Here is a 19844-nt window from a genome sequence, read left to right as displayed (position 1 = left end):
CTCCCTCAATTTTGTCATCATTTGCTCTGAATCCAAAGTATAATTAAACCATCAGAATCAATAGATAATACGTGAATATCAGTCCCACCTAACATCACAGTAATGTGCGAGACCACTCTGCACAATATTTAACAAGCAGTACTCATCGAGATAGTGCCTATCGACCTACCTTGTTTGCATATATATAACCTGACGGCATGCAAAGTAAACCTATTTGTGACTACTGCTACTGTTTTATGGCTGCGACTCAATATGTGGTTTTCGATCTGCTACAATATTCATGGAGCGTGAGACAAATCCACGATGTATAACAGGACGGCTGCCATGCACCATGGCACTATATTACGCAGAAATAACAAATAATGATTTGGTTTGGATCGAATAATTACAGAATCAGTAGGTTAATAAGCAATTATATTGTTACAGATAACTGATTTACAAGCCAACATAGATCCTAAAAGTAGCAGACATTCAATTCAGTTTCACAAAGAGTATTGGGAATACTATGTTCCCAGTACACGGCTTTAAACAAATAATTACTGTTTCATAATTAACGGGGGGATGATTACTTTGAATCTCAGCAGGACTGATCGAAAAGAAAATATATACGTCGCTATAATCGGGTTCCAGTCAATCAAGTTTGTGAACACTTCAAATTTCCATTTTACCATGCAAAATAAGGAGGAGAAGAAAATTATGGCCATTTTTACTGTAATATTTTTTGTGCTTGAGCTTTGTCATGTTTAGGTATAAGTTATTGCGTTTGCTGCTGCTGCTTGCCAGGCATAGTGCTATTAAATTTCACTTTGTATTACTCTGTTAAGCCAGTTTTACTACTGATTTATTTTTCTTTTTGTTGCACATCGGCTCATATTAGTGATAATGTTGCATTTGCTTTCCTAATTGATATATATATATATATATATATATATATATATATATATATATATATATATATATATATTGCTGCTTGCTTTGCCAATTTGCATTTTTTGTCATTGCTGTTTGTGTTAATTGTTTTGTGCTGCTGCATTGCCTTGTCCCCTAGTTTATGCATCTGAGCGCAGTAGATTTAAGTTAGCTTAAGAGGGGGTAGACTATATAAGAGCATGAGCTGCGATGAATTGGAAGAAATGCATTGAGAAGTTATACGAAAAAAGTACAGAAAGCAGGTATAGATAGGAATTTTTGGAAATAATGAAGAACGAAGCGAGATCTCCAAGAAGTAAAGAAAGTTTTGTTTGCAAAATACTGCAGTAAAACAAACCCTGTCCTTTCCTTGTGTTATCCCACTATGTGTTTGTGTACCCTTGTGTATTTGTGTTTTTCCTGTCTTTATGTGTTTAGCTAATAAGATTTATGTTGTAGAATGTTTCTAATACTAAAGTACATTCACTATTATGAGGACTACTGTTATCCTCAAATATAATTTGCATTAATAATACGTTATTTTCTTTGCAAAGGTGTTTAGACATTATTTATTCTGTTCTGTTTTAATGCTCATGTGTGAAATTAATGTTTCGAAAGCTATTTTCATTATTTTATATATTTACTTATGTCATAATTCCTGTAACACCGATGTATATGTCTATTTCTATTCTTTTGTAAAGCCTGTACTGCTACAAATGTTATCTGTATTGTTATGTTCTTTAATGATGTGTTTTGTACCTTTGTCATTGTATTCTCAAGTTATAAAATTGTAATTGACACCAGTTCTTCAAATTAAGTAACTTGTAAGCATTCATTTCAGTGCACACGTTTCTATTGGTCATAGTATATGCACAAATGTGAAAAAAGGGACCGTTAGTGTTTGCACATGTGTTAATAATTCAGCAAGGGACTGGTTAATAGCATTGCTGGTTCTAAGGACATTTGAAAAAAAAGTTTTTCTTGTGGTGCACAAGTGGTTGTTCATGGACTTGCTATATTGTACGCAAGACTCTTCGATGGTGATTGTGCACCTGCACAGTCGCAACAGATGGCTGCTGGCCGCCTTTACAAGGCCTACAGTGAGTCTGCATCTTTGATGGCCCACCAATACTATTATTGCTACAAGGACTGCAGTGGGTCTGCACCTCTGGTGGCCCACCAATACCATAATCTCTACCAGGACTACAGTGGGTCTGCTCTGTGATGACCTACCTATCAATGTTCTTCAAAACTTCGACTGATTCTGTACTGTGGGTTTGCTCTGTTGTGGCCCATTACCTGTCTACATGTCAAGAGTCAGCACCGTCTTTCCGTTGGAAGGACAACACTACTTCTTCAGGACTGCATGGAAATCCACGCATTTTCTTTTACTGCTCAGACTTTGAGAAAAACACTGCAATTTTAATGTGATGAATGATCAGGACTGTCTTTATGAGAACAATTTTTGCTTTTGACCAACCGTGTATCAATACGTGTGTGCATTTGATTTCTTTGTTATTGTAATTATGAATTTTTTTTCAAATCTGTATTGGCCACTGCCCAAAACCATTTGTAAAATTTTTTGTGGGGAGCATGGGGGCTATGTAAGTAGGCGGTTTAGGTTTTTTATTGGTAACGCCACGTAGCGCTCTGTATGATAATCACTGTCTGTGTTGTGTGCAGTCTGTGGCCGGTTAGCATTGTTGTAATTTCGCTATTGTAGTGTTGACCAGTTGGCTGTTAGCAGAGCGTAGCGTTGCACAGTTGGAGGTGAGCCGCCAGCAGTGGTGGATGTGGGGAGAGAGATGGCGGAGTTTTCAGAGCGGATGATTTGGACGTGTGTCCATCAGAGACAGTAAATTTGTAAGAATGGATGTCAAGAACTGATATATATATCATGACTTTTGAACACTATTAAGGTAAATACATTGTTTGTTCTTTATCAAAATCTTTCATTTGCTAACTATGCCTATCAGTAGTTAGTGACTTCAGTAGTTAGAATCTTTTATTTAGCTGGCAGTATTGGCGCTAGGGGTAAGATAGATACTGCCTACAGGAAAATTAAAGAGACCTTTGGAGAAAGGAGAACCACTTGCATCAATATCAAGAGCTCTGATGGAAACCCAGTTCTAAGCAAAGAAGGGAAAGCAGAAAGGTGGAAGGAGTATATAGAGGGCTATACAAGGGCGATGTACTTGAGGAAATATTATGGAAATGGAAGAGGATGTAGATGAAGATGAAATGGGAGATATGATACTGCGTGAAGAGTTTGACAGAGCACTGAAAGATCTGAGCCGAAACAAGGCCCCCAGACTAGACAACATTCCATTAGAACTACTGACAGTCTTGGGAGAGCCAGTCCTAACAAAACTCTACCATCTGGTGAGCAAGATGTATGAGACAGGCGAAATACCCTCAGACTTCAAGAAGAATATAATAATTCCAATCCCAAAGAAAGTAGGTGTTCACAGATGTGTAAATTACCGAACTATCAGTTTAATAAGTCACAACTGCAAAATACTAACGCGAATTCCTTACAGACGAATGGAAAATGTGGTATAAGCTGACCTCGGGGAAGATCAGTTTGGATTCCGTAAAAATGTTGGAACACGTGAGGCAATACTGCCCCTACGACTTATCTTAGATGAACGATTAAGGAAAGGCAAACCTACTTTTCTAGCATTTGTAGGCTTAGAGAAAGCTTTTGACAATGTTGACAGGAATACTCTCTTTCAAATTCTGAAGGTGGCAGGGATAAAATACAGGGAGCGAAAGGCTATTTACAATTTGTACAGGAAGCAGATGGTAGTTATAAGAGTCAAGGGACATGAAAGGGAAGCAGTGGTTGGGAAGGGAGTGAGACAGGGTTGTAGCCTATCCCCGACGTTATTCAATCTGTATATTGAGCAAGCAGTAAAGGAAACAAAAGAAAAGTTCGGAGTAGGTATTAAAATCCAATGAGAAGAAATAAAAACTTTGAGGTTCTCCGATGACATTGTAATTCTGTAAGAGGCAGCAAAGGACTTGGAAGAGCAGTTGAACGAAATGGACAGTGTCTTGAAGGGAGGGTATAAAATGAACATCAACAAAAGCAAAACGAGGATAATGGAATATAGTCCAATTAAGTCGGGTGATGCTGAGGGAATTAGATTAGGAAATGAGACACTTAAAGTAGTAAAGGAGTTTTGCTATTTGGGGAGCAAAATAACTGATGATGGTCGTAGTAGGGAGGATATAAAATGTAGAATGGCAATGGCAAGGAAAGCGTTTCTGAAGAAGAAAAATTTGTTAACATCGAGTATAGATTTAAATGTCAGGAAGGCGTTTCTGAAAGTATTTGTATGGAGTGTAGCCATGTATGGAAGTGAAACGTGGACGATAAATAGTTTAGACAGAAAGAGAATAGAAGCTTTCGAAATGTGGTGCTACAGAAGAATGTTGAAGATTAGATGGGTAGATCACATAACTAATGAGGAGGTGTTGAATAGAATTGGGGAGAAGTGGAGCTTGTGGCACAACTTGACTAGAAGAAGGGACCGGTTGGTAGGACATGTTCTGAGATATCGAGGGATCACCAATTTAGTATTGGAGGGCAGCGTGGAGGGTAAAAATCATAGAGGGAGACCAAGAGATGAATACACTAAGCAGATTCAGAAGGATGTAGGCTCCTGTAGATACTAGGAGATGAAGAATCTTGCACAGGATACAGTAGCTGCATCAAACCAGTCTCAGGACTAAAGACCATAACAACATTGGCGCTCTTTGTATTGCAGTAGCTTGCGTAACGGAGATTTTTGTGAGATAAGTGATTCATGAAAGGTGTAGGTTATTGTTAGTCAGGGCCATTCTTTTGTAGGGATTATTAAAAGTCAGATTGCGCTGCGCTAAAAATATTGTGTGTCAGTTTAGTGTTGATCAGAATAGGTAAAGAGCGAAATGTCTGAGTATGTTCAGTTCTGCTCAGCTGTTTGAAAAGCAAATAATGTAAGAGGATTATCAGGACAGTCATTCATTAATTATTCTAAGGGGATGTTTCAAAGTCATGAACAATCAATGCCTAAACGACCTAATCACTTTACCTGAGCTCCACCGTGGCAAATAATTGAAATCATCTTACCCGATTCTTTCATCACTGTAGAATCTCCACAACAGGTTGGACCGCCACCAGACAAACGGTGTCTTCCTCCCAAGGCGGGACACAGAACAGGACTCATAGAGTACAGAACGCAGAGCAGGTACGAGGTTTGTTCAGAGAGTAATGCTCGGCATTTTTATTCAACAAATGTTTATTGAACTTAATGAGAAGTAATGGTGTTTTATCTACACACCCTATTTTTCCACGTAATCTCCATCTCGTTCTATTGCCTTCCTCCAGCGCGAAACAAAGGCGTGCATGCCCTGTCGGTACCAATCCTTGTCCTGGTGGCGGAACCAGTGCTTCACTGTGTGAATCACCTCCTCATTGTCGTCAAAATGTCATCCACGAATGGCATCCTTTAATGCCCCAAACAATTGAAAGTCCCAGGGGGCTAGGTCAGGTGTGTCAGGTGTAACAGCCGTAGATGGTCTCCCCGAGCGCTGCAGATCGTGGAGCTCCGCCGAACCGTCTTCTGATGACCTCACCCTCCGTGCACAGCGACTAACTGTACTTCTGGCGACAGCAGATGTTCCATAGACTTTGTAAGAGCGTAGGGATCTTTGTGAATATTACCCACAGCTTCTTTCTCTGCAGTGAGAAATTCATTAAATGTAAATGTCGTGTGACTAGGGCTTCCCGTCGGGTAGACTGTTTGCCGCGTGCATGTCTTTCGATTTGACGCCACTTCGGCGACTTGCGCGTCGATGGGGATGAAATGATGGGAGTAATGGAGAATACTTGACCGTCAATGGAATGCGAGGCTTTCAGGTCCTGAAGTGACAACTCGTGACTAGTCTATGCATCCGCAGGAAGCGTGGTATCTACGTTGTGTTTCTGCAAACCTGACACACCATGGCCATATGGCCTACTCAGCGGCAATCCATGGACCTTGCTCGCCGTTGGGAGCACTCCGACCACACAGAATGGAAACCGGGTGAAAGACTTTCTGTCACGGAATGGACCGACGAGACTCTCACTCGGTGCTAGGCAACTGGCGAGCAGCGAAAACAGCCAGATCAAGACGAGGCGGTTGTAGCCGGCGAAACTTTTCAAACACATGAATGATCGGCAGACAGGTGTCGAGGGACGAGTTCTGTGACTTCAAAATATATCACCCCGAAGACCTTCGTCTGGTGCGTGAAACACCACCATATCGCGAATCAATGAAGAGGCATAAGACTGCTTGCAGGCAATGATGATTAGGACAACACAACGCCCAGTCCCTGACTGGAGAAAATCTCCGACCCAGCCGGGAATCGAACCCGGACCCTTAGGATTGACATTCTGTCGCACTGACCAGTCAGCTACCGGGGGCGTACAGAAATTCAATGACGGCACGTTGCTGGTAACGTACACCATCTACAGACGCCATTTTGAAACTGTCCTGCAACTACGGTATCTGTCGGAGGTGACGGAAATTTGGCGCGCTTATTCAGGAGACTTCAAATACACTACTGGCCATTAAAATTACTACACCAAGAAGAAATGCAGATGATAAACGGGTATTCATTGGACAAATATATGTATTATACTAGAACTGACATGTGATCACATTTCCACGCAATTTGGGTGCATAGATCCTGAGAAATCAGTACCCAGAAGAACCACCTCTGGCCGTAATAACGGCCTTGATACGCCTAGGCAATGAGTCAAACACAGCTTGGATGGCGTGTACAGGTAGAGCTGCCCATGCAGCTTCAACACGATACCACGGTTCATCAAGAGTAGTGACTGGCGTATTGTGACGAGCCAGTTGCTCGGCCACCATCGACCAGACGTTTTCAGTTGGTGAGAGATGAAGAGGATGTGCTGGCCAGGCCAGCAGTCGAACATTTTCTGTATCCAGAAAGGCCTGTACAGGACCTGCAACATGCGGTCGTGCATTATCCTGCTGAAATGTAGGGTTTCGCAGGGATCGAATGAAGGGTAGAGCCACGGGTCGTAACACATCTGAAATGTAAGTTCCTGTTGTGTTGGCAGAAGAGCCAACACCGTGTTACTAGAGGAGGCCGAAATGCATGTGTTTTAGCTCACGCAGGCAGACGTGAGGAGGGAAGAACCATACTTAAGTGAGGTCTGGAACATGACAAGAATTAGAATTCGGAAAGCGGACGTAATTAGTTTGATACTTAACTTTAATCCATTAATGATGAACGTCGCTCTTGACGGTACATGATTCACAATATTATCAGTTCAGAATACATTCTTGAAGAATATGGCGCCTTGCTAGGTCATAGCAAATGACGTAGCTGAAGGCAATGCTAAACTGTCGTCTCTGCAAATGAGAGCGTATTAGTCAGTAAATCATCGTTAGCAAAGTCGGCTGTACAACTAGGACGAGTGCTATGGACTCTCTCTAGACTAGACCTGCCGTGTGGCGGCGCTCGGTCTGCAATCACTGATAGTGGCGACGCGCGGGTCCGACGTATACTAACGGACCGCGGCCGATTTAAAGGCTACCACCTAGCAAGTGTGGTGGCTGGCGGTGACACCACGGTTCCACTGTTCAAAATGCCGCCAATGCGAACAAGAGGTGACCGAGGCGTGTAACCAATGGCACCCCATACCATCACGTCGGGTGATACGCCAGTATGGCGATGACGAATACACGCTTCCAATGTGCGTTCGCCGCAGAGTCGCCAAACACGGATGCGACCATCATGTAAACAGAACCTGGATTCATCCGAGAAAATGACGTTTTGCCATTCGTGCACCCAGGTTCGTCGTTGAGTACATCATCGCAGGCGCTCCTGTCTGTGATGCAGCGTCAAGGCTAACCGCAGACATGGTCTCCGAGCTGATAGTCCATGCTGCTGCAAACCTCCTCGAACTGTTCGTGCAGATGGTTGTTGTCTCACAAACGTCCCCATCTGTTGACTCAGGGATCGAGACGTGGCTGCACGATCCGTTACAGCCATGCGTATAAGATGCCAGTCATCTCGACTGCTAGTGATACGAGGCCGTTGGGATCCAGCACAGCGTTCCGTATGACCCTCCTGAACCCACCGATTCCATATTCTTCTAACAGTCATTGGATCTCGACCAACGCAAGCAGCAATGTCGCGATACGATAAACCGCAATCGCGCTAGACTACAATCCGACCTTTATCAAAGTCGGAAACGTGATGGTACGCATTTCTCCTCCTTACACGAGGCATCACAACAACGTGTCACGAGACAACGCCGGTCGACTGCTGTTTGTGTATGAGAAATCGGTTGGAAACTTTCCTCGTGTCAGGACGTTGTAGGTGTCGCCACCTGTTCCAACTTTGTTTGAATGCTCTGAAAAGCTAATCATTAGCATATCACACCATCTTCTTCCTGTCGGTTAAATTTCGCGACTGTAACATGTCATCTTCGTGGTGTAGCAATTTTAATGGCCAATAGTGTAATACAATAATACGTACGTAACGTTTTGCACTCAGAGCTCTGTTTTCGGCTGAGACAAACTATTCGGTGCTTTACTTTCCGAGCAACCCTCGTAATAACGAATGTTATCCCAAACAAAGACCTATTCATGGCTTCTAACCCGCGAAGACTTCCCACTGGTCGAAAGACAAACTGGCTTCTTAAGGATACGAAATCGCCTCATTGAGCATGCAAAGACGATGTTCAAGGGGGTATATTGAACTATCGAAGCTGAATATAGCAGGTATGCGTAATTTATTGCAAAGGTAACTGTTGCGATCTTCTAAAAACAAAATATAAATGGAAGAAGTGAAAGTGCCGAATGAACAGACAACTTTGTACTTTTCTTCACCTTTGTACTTTAAAATTGTTCTACAGCCGAAATTGCGATAGTGAAATAAATTAATAATAAAAACGTACAGTCAGATGACGGCAGTGATTTCATTCTAAAAGTGTATTATCATGACCGTGCAAGGAAAAACCATTAACATTCTGTACCCGTGGCGAGGTCTACTTTGCTCCAGATTCGACAGGATTCCGCTATCTCGCCTTAAATCGCAGCTCGTGTATTAGAGAAACTCAAGCGCAGCTAGTCAAAAAAGGCTAGCACGGTGGTTCTAGAGAGAAGACAGACAGTGGAAGAAGATAGAGATAGACAACAGAGCCATTCCTTTACTTTATTGCAGCTAACAATGGAGACTTCTTTTATATATATATACAGCAGTAAAATATATCAAGACTGTTGCCACTTAAGGTTCAATATGCTGCTTCCTTTCTTTTTGTTACCTGTTACAATAAATAACAAAACATACAACTGTCAAAAAACAGTGGATGTACCGACAGTCCTTGACGGAAGAGTCTAATATGACTGAGCAGGTTTTAGTAACTGAAATGCATCTACATCTACATGGATACTCTGCAAATCACATTTAAACGCCTGTAACTATAAACACATCTTTATACGTCGAGTGTGATGAAAAGTGTCAGATAAAACATTTGAATATTTACTATAATAAGCATATGCAAATGATAATACTATAATGCTAACTTACCTGGAGCAGAATTCAACTCACTGATTTCATATGACATCTATCATCTTTTCCAGCCTCAAAGACTGCCATTTTCACCTGCCATTTTCACTGTTTCCCCGCGAGACCGCAGTGCAACTGTTACATCTATTCTTGTCAAACAGCTTGGTCACAGGGCAAAAATTTGGTTGATAGTGACCTGGAAGTTCATAGAAACAATGCTGACCGTCCTTAACATCACAATTTCATTTTGTTCGTTTCCTGTCTTCCAGTCTCACTCGACCAATTCCATCCCTTGACACGATTACTGAGAAGTGGATGAATTTTTCAAGATTGTTTTCTTGTTTCTCTGGAACACGTTCACCAGAGTTCTCTTCATCTACGAGATCAAATTCAGATTCACATTCTTCATACTCGACATTTTCATCAAGTTCCTTGAAATCTGGAGCGAACGCTGACCAGTTTTCTACTTGGTTCTGAACCCAAGCAGAGACCAACACCACTTGATATCGAGGCAATGACTGGACGCACTGAATGCCACACAACATCTAGTAGCAATTCTCCCTTAGTATCATGAAGCATTTTCACAAGATTTCCTACGCTTATCTCGCATACACATACAATGCTTGTTGACGTCAGAACCAGGGCAGATGCACACCGCAACGCCAGAGAAACTACATTTTTTTCTACATGGTTTTGGTGACCAGGTCCTGTAATTTCTGAATGAGTTCTGATTCGCCATCTATCCCACATGCCAAAACTTCCTTGGTGTCATGATCTCTGATGACACGATCATCAGTGTTCACCAGGAAACAATCTCTACGTCGAGTAAATTCAGTACTTTTAACAGCAGTCGCAATGGTTGTACCCTGAGTGTCCTTGAATGAAGGTGTTGAAAGAACCAGAACCTTTCCACGTGCATTGTCAGCACACACATGTTGACCGCGACGGTCAAAAGATGCCACCACATTTATGTCAGAATCTCTGATGTGAGCCATCTGTAGTAACAAGTACTGCTCCATGTCTCATGGGGCCCACAAGGAACATTTTTTCATTGCGTGCGCTTCCCACGCCCGGGTTCCCGGGTTCCCGGGTTCGATTCCCGGCGGGGTCAGGGATTTTCTCTGCCTCGTGATGGCTGGGTGTTGTGTGATGTCCTTAGGTTAGTTAGGTTTAAGTACTTCTAAGTTCTAGGGGACTGGTTACCATAGATGTTAAGTCCCATAGTGCTCAGAGCCATTTGAACCATTTTTTCATTGCGTGGACTGAACTGCCCCTTGAGGAATGGTGACGGAAAACGATACTTCTGGTCACATTCTCCTGAGAGAACATCCCAGGTGCAAACATCATTGTCTGCTGAAGCGTTAAGCAGCTTATGTCCATTCCGTGACCAACCTAAGGAACAAACTGGACAAACATGGGCACTTTTTACTTTCGCAATCCCACGAGTCCAAAAGTCCTATATTACCACACGGCCGTCGTTACGTCCTACGGCTAAAAATGTCTCTCGTTTGTTGGAGGCCCAAGTGTCGGCCAGCGATATACAATCCAATTCATCGCCGGACTCCGGACAATTTTGTCCGAAAGATTATTGTAATTCTAGATTCATAATCACTCACTTATAAAATCGACACTTTTTCATTTAACGCACTCAGTTAGTAAACAACATACCGCCTGAAGCTGGCCACAGCGCAGCCAGCCGCAAGCGGAGCAGCTGTGCGTGGTGTGCTGAGAGGACGGGCGGTTGTATTTGCCGGCTGGATTCCGCCAAGCTTAGTGGAGTACGTAGTGTCGCAGTGCTAGCTTCGCTCAGTTCCACGAATGGATTGCACGTTCAGCAAAGCAGCTGCCGTTTACTTCCCACTGACGGGACCGTTCCGGAGATAACTTGTGGAACTAGTTATTGGTCGTAGTGTCTGCAATGTGCTCAGCTTTATTTGGGTCTTGTAGTGTGGCAAATGTAAATGAGATTGGTGTTCCAGCACTAGCGACGAACGACGCTGTGAAAGTTTTACACCTGGTAAGTACTTATCCTGCTCGAAAAATTTGTACTAGAGCAAACCTATATGAAGTTCCCTATACTGGTCGCTTAACACAAAGAAATCGAAAGTATTGGCACTAGGAGGAAATAAAGAAATAAAAGTTATGCTGAATGGAGAAATATTAGAACAGGTGCAAAATCTTAAGTATCTTGGAAACAGGACAGACACCTACTGGAAGTGCACCACAGAAATTAAAAAAAAGGATACCATTGGCAAAAGAGGCATTTTATACGAAAAGGAGAATTCTCTGCAGCGGTCTGGACAGAGAATTCATGAAGAGACTCATAAAATGTCTTGTATGGAGAGTTCTTCTGTATGGCGCTGAAACATTGACTTTGAGGAATAAAAAAACACGCCGCGTGGCTAGGCCGTTCGCCTGGTGCAAGTCTTTCGAGTTGACGCCACGTCGGCGACTTGCTTGTGGATGGGGATGAAATGATGACGATAACGACAACACAACGCCCAGTTCCTGAGCGGAGAAAATCTCCGACCCAGCCAGGAATCGAACGCGGGCCGATAGGCCTGACATTCCGTCGCGCTGACCACTCAACTACCAGGGGCGGGCATCTTTGAGGAAGAAACACAGAGAAAGACTGGAAGGTCTTGAGATGTGGACATGGCGTAGGATGGAAAGAATAAGTTGGATGGACAGAGTAAGATCTTGAGAAGAGTGGGAGAGAAAAGACATTTACTAGATGAAATAAAAACAAGATAACGAAATTGGATTGGACATATATTAAGAAAGAATGACGGACTGATAAAAACAGTTTTAGAAGGTTATGTAGGAAGGAAAGGGAAGCGAGGAACATACAGCAGCCAGAAGGAGGAAGAAGGAAGCAATGGATCGCAGAAAATGGAGAGGCAAAGGACCTGCTAATGCAGCATAAAACTGATGATGATGATTATGATACTGGTCACCAGTAGTAGATTTAGTTCAAGTGCCTGTGTAACAAGGTGAAAAGGTCTCCTTAACTTTAAAGAGTGTACTGCTTACTTAACTTCCTATCTTGTTAAGTAATTTTTTGATAATTTAAATTCCTTGCTTTAAATTGCACCAAGTAATTGAGGTCCAGTGTTTGTTTTAATATTTAAATTTCTCGGTTTGTTTGGCAATTATCTTGTTTAGCTTCTGCTCTAGTTAAGTAATACCTTTGGGTAAATTAAAACCTTGTCTTTAAATGAGCTAACTACGCCAGTTTCCGATGTTATTAAGTGCAATGGTATTTTATTCACTTTGCTTGGTTATTATAAGTGCTCAACTGTTGTTGTTTGTAGGAGCTATTGTTATAGTGAGTGAAAACAGTGATGAGGAAGGCCAAACTAATGACCACTGTGGTGACACGTCAAGTGAAATCAGCCGACCACCCAGTGTTAAGTCAAGCCGCCATGTAAACGAAGTTCTGCCAGAAACGAAGAGCTTCCAGTTCATATATTGTAAAAGGGATTGGCCTGCTTGCCATTACACTGATTACCTTTAAAGCGGTTTAATATGTTGATAACTTTAAATATTTGTTTCCTTAAAATTTATTGTGGAGATTACCTAAGGAAATTTTTAAAGTAATGAAGACTTTGAAAGTTTTGAAGTCAATATTTTAATTTATTGTAAAGTTCTTGAAATTTTTTGAGATTTGATTTTATTGCAAGGTCTTGTGTAAATGTATATTTAAAATGCCATGGCTTTGGAAGCAAATGAAAGTTCTGCCTAGAATCCAACAGCTGTAAGTAATTGTGATTTGAAATTACCAGCCTTTAGTATTTTGTAAAATAAACAAGGTTTTTTTTTTTAATAGTGCTTAACATTTCTTGTCTCAGCACGTCTCCTGTTCCAAGAGCTTGGAACGGCCCGTCTGGTACAAAATTAGTATTTGTTTGTTTAAAACTGCATGAAATAGTTTAATTTATAATATTTTTCTGAAGTACTGGACCAGTGCTGTCTCTGTTCTTGAAGACTGCTGGTGGGAAGCTCTTATGAGAGTATACGTCTTCTCATTGGATGCTTAAACGTATTCTATGGGTGATACACCAGGAGACCGGGCATTCCAGCCAAGGATCCGTATTTGCCTCAAGGTTTCTGTGGCGTGATCGGCATTATCCTGCTGTAATATGTCATTTAGTACCCTCATCATGGAAGAGATAACAATGTAATTTACCATTATCGCCACTTACTGGTGAGCATCCAGCGTTCCTTCGACAGTTACTGAATTAGTCCTGTTGTAATATCCAATAGCTCCTCACATCACGACTCCAGGAATTGGAGGTAGGGATTTCAAGTAACGCTGCTTTCCGTGCCCTTTTACCATGTGGCTATGGACACGCTGGAGTCAATCTGACGGCCACAAACGTAAGCGAGAATCATCGCTGAACATCTCAGACTGCTAACGTCCCACTTGATTCTGGCTATACACAGTGCGTGACTGTGGTCTGTGTTATGACGTCAGCAGTAAACGACACATCGCAATTCGTGGCCTGAATTTAGCTTCCAATAATCTGTTACCAAAGGTTCCTGGCGACTGCCTGCAAACACTGCCCGGATTCCAGTAATTGTCATCCGTCTGTTTGTCAAAGGCAGTCGAATAATCCTGCAATGGTCTCGTGGTTTAGTTATTACGGATGGATCCACGTCCACTCTTCTTTCCACTCCATTGTCCTGACTCCATTCCACCACTCGTTCTGCAGTCATCGCACTAGTTCTCCGTGTGGTTTGTCGGTATGGTTTGAAACGTCCCCTTTGAACAATTTTACACGACTGTGCTTAAACTGACACACAATATTTTGTTAGCGCAACGCAATCTGACTTTCAAAATTCCCTACTAAAGAATGGCCCTGACAAACATTAAACTATACCTTTCACAAATCACTTACCTCACAAAAATCTTCGCTGCTCAAGCTACTGCAGTACAGCGAGCGCCACTACTGCCAGCTAAATAGAAGATTCAAACTACTAAAGGCACTAACTACTAATAGGGATAGTTAGCAAATGAAAGATATTAATAGAGAACAAACAATGTATTTACCTTAATATCATCACAAGTCATAATATATATATCAGTTCATGACAAATTGCAAACCTCCGCCATCTCTCTCCCCACATCCACCACTGCTGGCGGCTCACCTCCAACTGCGCAACGCTACGCGCTGTTCACAGCCAGCTGCCTAACACTACAATGGCGAGTATTACAACAATGCAAAGCAGACACAGACTGCCCACAGCACAGCCAGTGATTGTCATACAGAGGTGGCGTTACCAATAAAAAACCTAAACAGCCTACTTACATAGAGAAAACATAAACAGCCTACTTACATAGCCCCCATGCTCCCCACAAAAATTTTTACAAATGGTGTTGGGCACTGGCCAATACAGATTTGACAAAAATTTTTCACAATTACAGTAACAAAGATATAAAATGCACACACTTATTAATATTATGTTGGTCAAAAGATCAAAATTTCTCACAGTCCATAAAGACAGTCAACATTGTTCATCACAGTAAAAATGCAGAGTTTTTCTCAAAGTCCAAGCAGTAAAAGAAAATGCACATAGAAGTAGTGGATTTCCATGCAGTCTTGAAGAAGTAGTGTTGTCCTTCCAATGGAAAGACAGTGCTGACTCTTGATATGCTGACAGATAATGGGCCACAACATAGCAAACCCACAGCAGAGTCAGTCGTAGTTTGGAAGAATATTGGTAGGTAGGTCATCACAGAACAGACCCACTGTAGTCCTGGTAGAGATTACGGTATTGGTGGGCCACCAGAGGTGCAGACCCACTGCAGTCCCTGTAGAAATAATGGTATTGATGGATCATCAAAGATGTAGACCCACTGTAGTCCTTGTAGAGATGATGGTATTGGTGGGCCACCAGAGGTGCAGACCCACTGTAGTCCTTGTAGAGATGGCCAGCAGCCATCTGTTGCGATTGTGCAGGTGCACATTCACCATTGAAGAGTCTTGCGGAGAATATAGCAAGTCCATAAACCACCACTTGTGCACTCACAAAGTTTTTGGAATTGTCCTTAGAACAAGCAATGCTGTTATCCAGTCCCTTGCTGAATTAGTAACACACGTGCAAACACTAACAGTCCCAACTTCTCACATATTGTCCATATACTATGACCAACAGAAACGTGTGCAGTGAAATGGAACTTACAAGTTAATAATATCATGAATTGGTGACAATTACAATTTTATAACAGAAGAATACAATAACAAAGGTACAAAATACATCATTAAAAACATAGCAATATAGATAACAATTGCAGTAACACAGGCTTTACAAAAGAATAGAAATAGACATATACGTCAGTGTTACAAAAATAGTGACATAAGTACATACATAAAATAATGAGAATAGTTTTCGAAACATTAATTTCACACATGAACATTGAAACAGAACAGAATTGTAAACAACTTTACAAAGAAAATAACATATTATTAATGCAACTTATATTTGAGGATAACAGTATTCCTCCTCATAGTGAATATAGCTTAGTATTAGAAGAGAAAAAAAATTCTATGAAACAGTACACAGAGACAGGAAGAAAACAAATACTCAAGGGTACACAAACACATAGTGGGATAACACCAATAGGAAAGGACAGGGTTCGTTTTCAGTGTAACATTTGGTACTGCAGTCCAACCCAAAACTTCATATATCTTTCCTCTTATTTCATCCTCTGTTTCCACCAAAAAAAATTCTATCTAAGCATGCTTTCTGTATTTATATGTTCACACATTTCTTACCTCAACATTTATTTCCAAGAAAATCCTACCTAAACCTGTTTTCTCAATGCATTTCTTCCAATTCATCGCAACTCATTCTCTTAGAGGCTACCCCCTCTTAAGCTAACTTAAATCTACTGAGCTCAGATGCTAAACTAAGGGACGAGGCAATGCAGCATCACATAACAATTAATATAAACAGCAATTACCAAAAAATTGGAAAATTGCAAAGCAAGCTACCGTAAATCTAAATTAACAGATAAAATGCAAAATTACAACTAATATGAGCCAATGTGCAGCAACATGAAAAATCAATGAGTAGTAAAATTGGCTTAGCAGAGTAACACAAATTAAAGTTCAGTAGCACTATGCCTGGCAAACAGCAGCTTATATCTAAACATGACATAGCTCAAGAAGAAAAAATATTACAGTAAAAACAACAATGCAGATAAGGGAAATGTATACTCACATCTTAATGTCTATGTAATTAAAGTGGTGCACCACAACAACTTATTGTAAAAGAAATATTACCATGTACTTGAAAAGAATATTATGTATGCAGTTACTAGTTCCTTCTTATTGTTCTTTCCTTTCCAAGTGCTCCTTTTTTAAAGAATGTGGATCATAAAATAATTATTTAATAGATCTGTTGACAGAAAGTGTTCACATTAGCAAATGCATTTTATTTTATAAAAGCAATGCTGCAACACAGCTGGAAACCAGATATCAAGTGAAATAAGCAATTACGCAAACCAAAGCATAAAAACATCATTCAATAGTCATGTGGCATTTCGTAAGTCAGTAGCTCTCAACTCTCATAGAAAGACACTTGTCATAATCAGGTGTGCAGATGTACGAATATATCCGAGGATAATGGCCTCCCCTTTTTTTTGTTCTACCTGTGCCGCTGACAAGGGCTCGCAATAATGGCTTTTTCTCCAGGCGTCTGACACAGCTGGGTGCCCGCGACGCATTACGTGTAGGTGGTCCGTTAACTTTCTTACGGAAATATTTACGACAGCAGTTTCCGCTACAGAGACAGTCGCATATAAAAATATTTCACAGGTCAAGAATTTGCGTTACAAATCTGTAGAAACAAAATGCTATTGATATAACAGTGTCCAAAAAATTTTCGTCTGCATTGTAATACATTCACGAATATACACACACATTTCATAACTCTTAAAGTACGATTCTTGGTTTCCAACAACCTTTTCCACAAATCAGAGTCCCTAAACACTACTCATTATTCCTTACCTTATTACACATATACATATTCATATTCATCAACACGTCTTCAATATTTCATCATAATAGCTACATAGCATAATCAGATTCCTCATATAGCATCAGCTTATTTATCATAAACATACCTCAACAGCATAGTACACATCGTCGTCGTAATAATAACATCATAGCACCTCAGTCAAATCTCAAAAACGTCGTAGCTTTCTGTAATAATTTCTAAGCCTAAAAAAATTCTCTGCTCATTTCAAAAGTGTCAGCTGCCTCAAACGTACTTTAAAAATCATGATCTCATACCAAATACATCATTCAAAGCTCTCATAGTATCACAATGATTCCGAAAAAAAAAAATGAAGAGTTCACACAGTACAGACAAAATACAGTTTCATAAGTGTGAAGTTACCCAACTGTGTAATTACGTAAACATCTGTCACTGATGTAGTAAAAACGTTTGTCTGTCTCAGTTAAATGATCAGATAGCTGTGTAATTATGTGTTAGAGAAATATGGTACCGATGTGTAAAGTTGTGTAAGCAAATTCCATATTAGCTAGGGTTCCTTGTGGTTGCCACACACATGGTACACAAAGTAAGCGTGTACCCCCCTGAGGATTAATGTAATTATACCCTCAGGTGTTACAGATTACAGCAATGGAATGAAATGTATCACGGAAAACTTTCTTTGTAATTCAAAAATCTTTAAAAATAAATGTGTTAAGTATAAAATTGATCACTCAAATACGTGTACTGTAGCGCTAAACTGTGCGTCTTGTAACATAATCTCTGTGGAAGTGTCGTAGTTATCGTCCTCCGAAAGCTAAGTTCTGCAGAAGTCAATGTACTTACCTCATGATAAACAAAAGTGAAATGCTTTGCGTATAGATATCGTAGTTATTACGCTTATTGTTGTGATGAAGAAAGTACTGTACTGTAACGTATTGTTGTGCTACAGAAAACCCTGTCTCATTGTAGCTATACCACTAAAGTTACTACTAAAACATGTTTTGCTTTCCAGAAGAAGTCAGAAAAACTGTGCGGATATAAAACAGATACACCGCAAAAGCAACATTGTAAATTGTCACTCATTAGTAGCGTCGTGATAAAATCGTGTAGCTGTCACATAAACTAACTATTGTCTCATCTGGTATCTCACAGAAAGTACTTTAAATCCGGAATGTATTTTCAAGTAAACCAAAATGTTGCATTAAAATCTCATTAGCAGTACTGGTAAATGTTCTAATCGTGCAACTAACAAGCAAGAATGTACACACACAATTACACTGTGTCGTCTGTTCGCAATAACAATGCATTCGTAATTTCTGTTTAAATAATTTCCCTTGGTTCTTGGCTGGATATTTAACTTCAAACATTGTTGCATGGTAACAGTTTCTAAAGCATACTAGTAACGTGAAGTGAAACGTTTTATGGCAAAGACAAAGTTAAAAGGCAGATTATCTGTCAATAAATGGTTTTACATGAGAAATGTGGTGTAAACCTTTACTCTTCCTAGTACGCAGAGTTTCAACTTCAACGCAATTATCATGTGGTATACGTCGGATTCTGTAAGGTCCATTGTAAACTAGAAAGAATTTGTGACTCAAGTGTTTCTTCTTATGTGACAATGAATGAGCTTTAATGAGAACTTTCTGACCAATATACAATTTCTTTGTATTTGCTTTACCGTGTAGTTTTCTCCTTTTGTCTGCTGCAGATTTTATATTTTTAAGAGCCAAATCAATTATGTCTTTGTGTCGAAGTTTACGTGTATTTGGGAAAGGTACAAGCTCTCTGATTCTGTTCGGTGGTTCTTCATTCTTTAGTACAAGAGTAGGTGGTAAAGCAGTGGAATCATGAGGCATTTCATTCAGCACATTTTGAAATAAGTGTAAATATCTGTCCCAATGCTGATGCTTTCTGTGACAATAAAGTCTGCAAAGCTTATTGATTTCTTTCATAATCCGTTCAGACGGGTTACAATGTGGTGAGTACAATGAAATAAAAACAGGTTTGATTTTATGGTTGCGAAGCATGCGTGACCAAACAGCAGATCTGAATTGAGGTCCGTTATCTGAAATGACTTTGCTAACGTGTCCAACTTCACGTAAGAAATTTTTAACAAAGGCGTTGGATACAGACCGTCCAGTGGCTTTACGTAACGGTGTGAAAGAAACAAATTTTGAAGTAAGTTCAACAGCGACTAGAACGTACGAAAATCCATTAGATGTTCTGACAAGCGGTCCCAAGAGATCAACAGCAGCAAATTCTTTTAATTTAGAAGGAATGATAGGAAACAGCGGAGCACTATGGGAGATAGTAGATGGTTTCGCCTTTTGACAAAGTTTACAAATAGACAAGAC

At 40.6% G+C, this 19844-nt stretch overlaps 1 pseudogene; it reads right to left on the bottom strand.

The window, feature by feature from the left end:
• Nucleotides 1–9728: 9728 nt before the first annotated feature.
• On the bottom strand, nt 9729–11092 carry LOC124613748 (annotated as a pseudogene).
• Between the last annotated feature and the right edge of the window lie 8752 nt (nt 11093–19844).

This window comes from Schistocerca americana, chromosome 4, assembly GCF_021461395.2.
Source record: "Schistocerca americana isolate TAMUIC-IGC-003095 chromosome 4, iqSchAmer2.1, whole genome shotgun sequence".
Lineage (NCBI taxonomy): Eukaryota > Metazoa > Arthropoda > Insecta > Orthoptera > Acrididae > Schistocerca > Schistocerca americana.
Note: the sequence above shows the minus strand (reverse complement) of the source record. Positions and strands in the feature narration are given on the sequence as shown.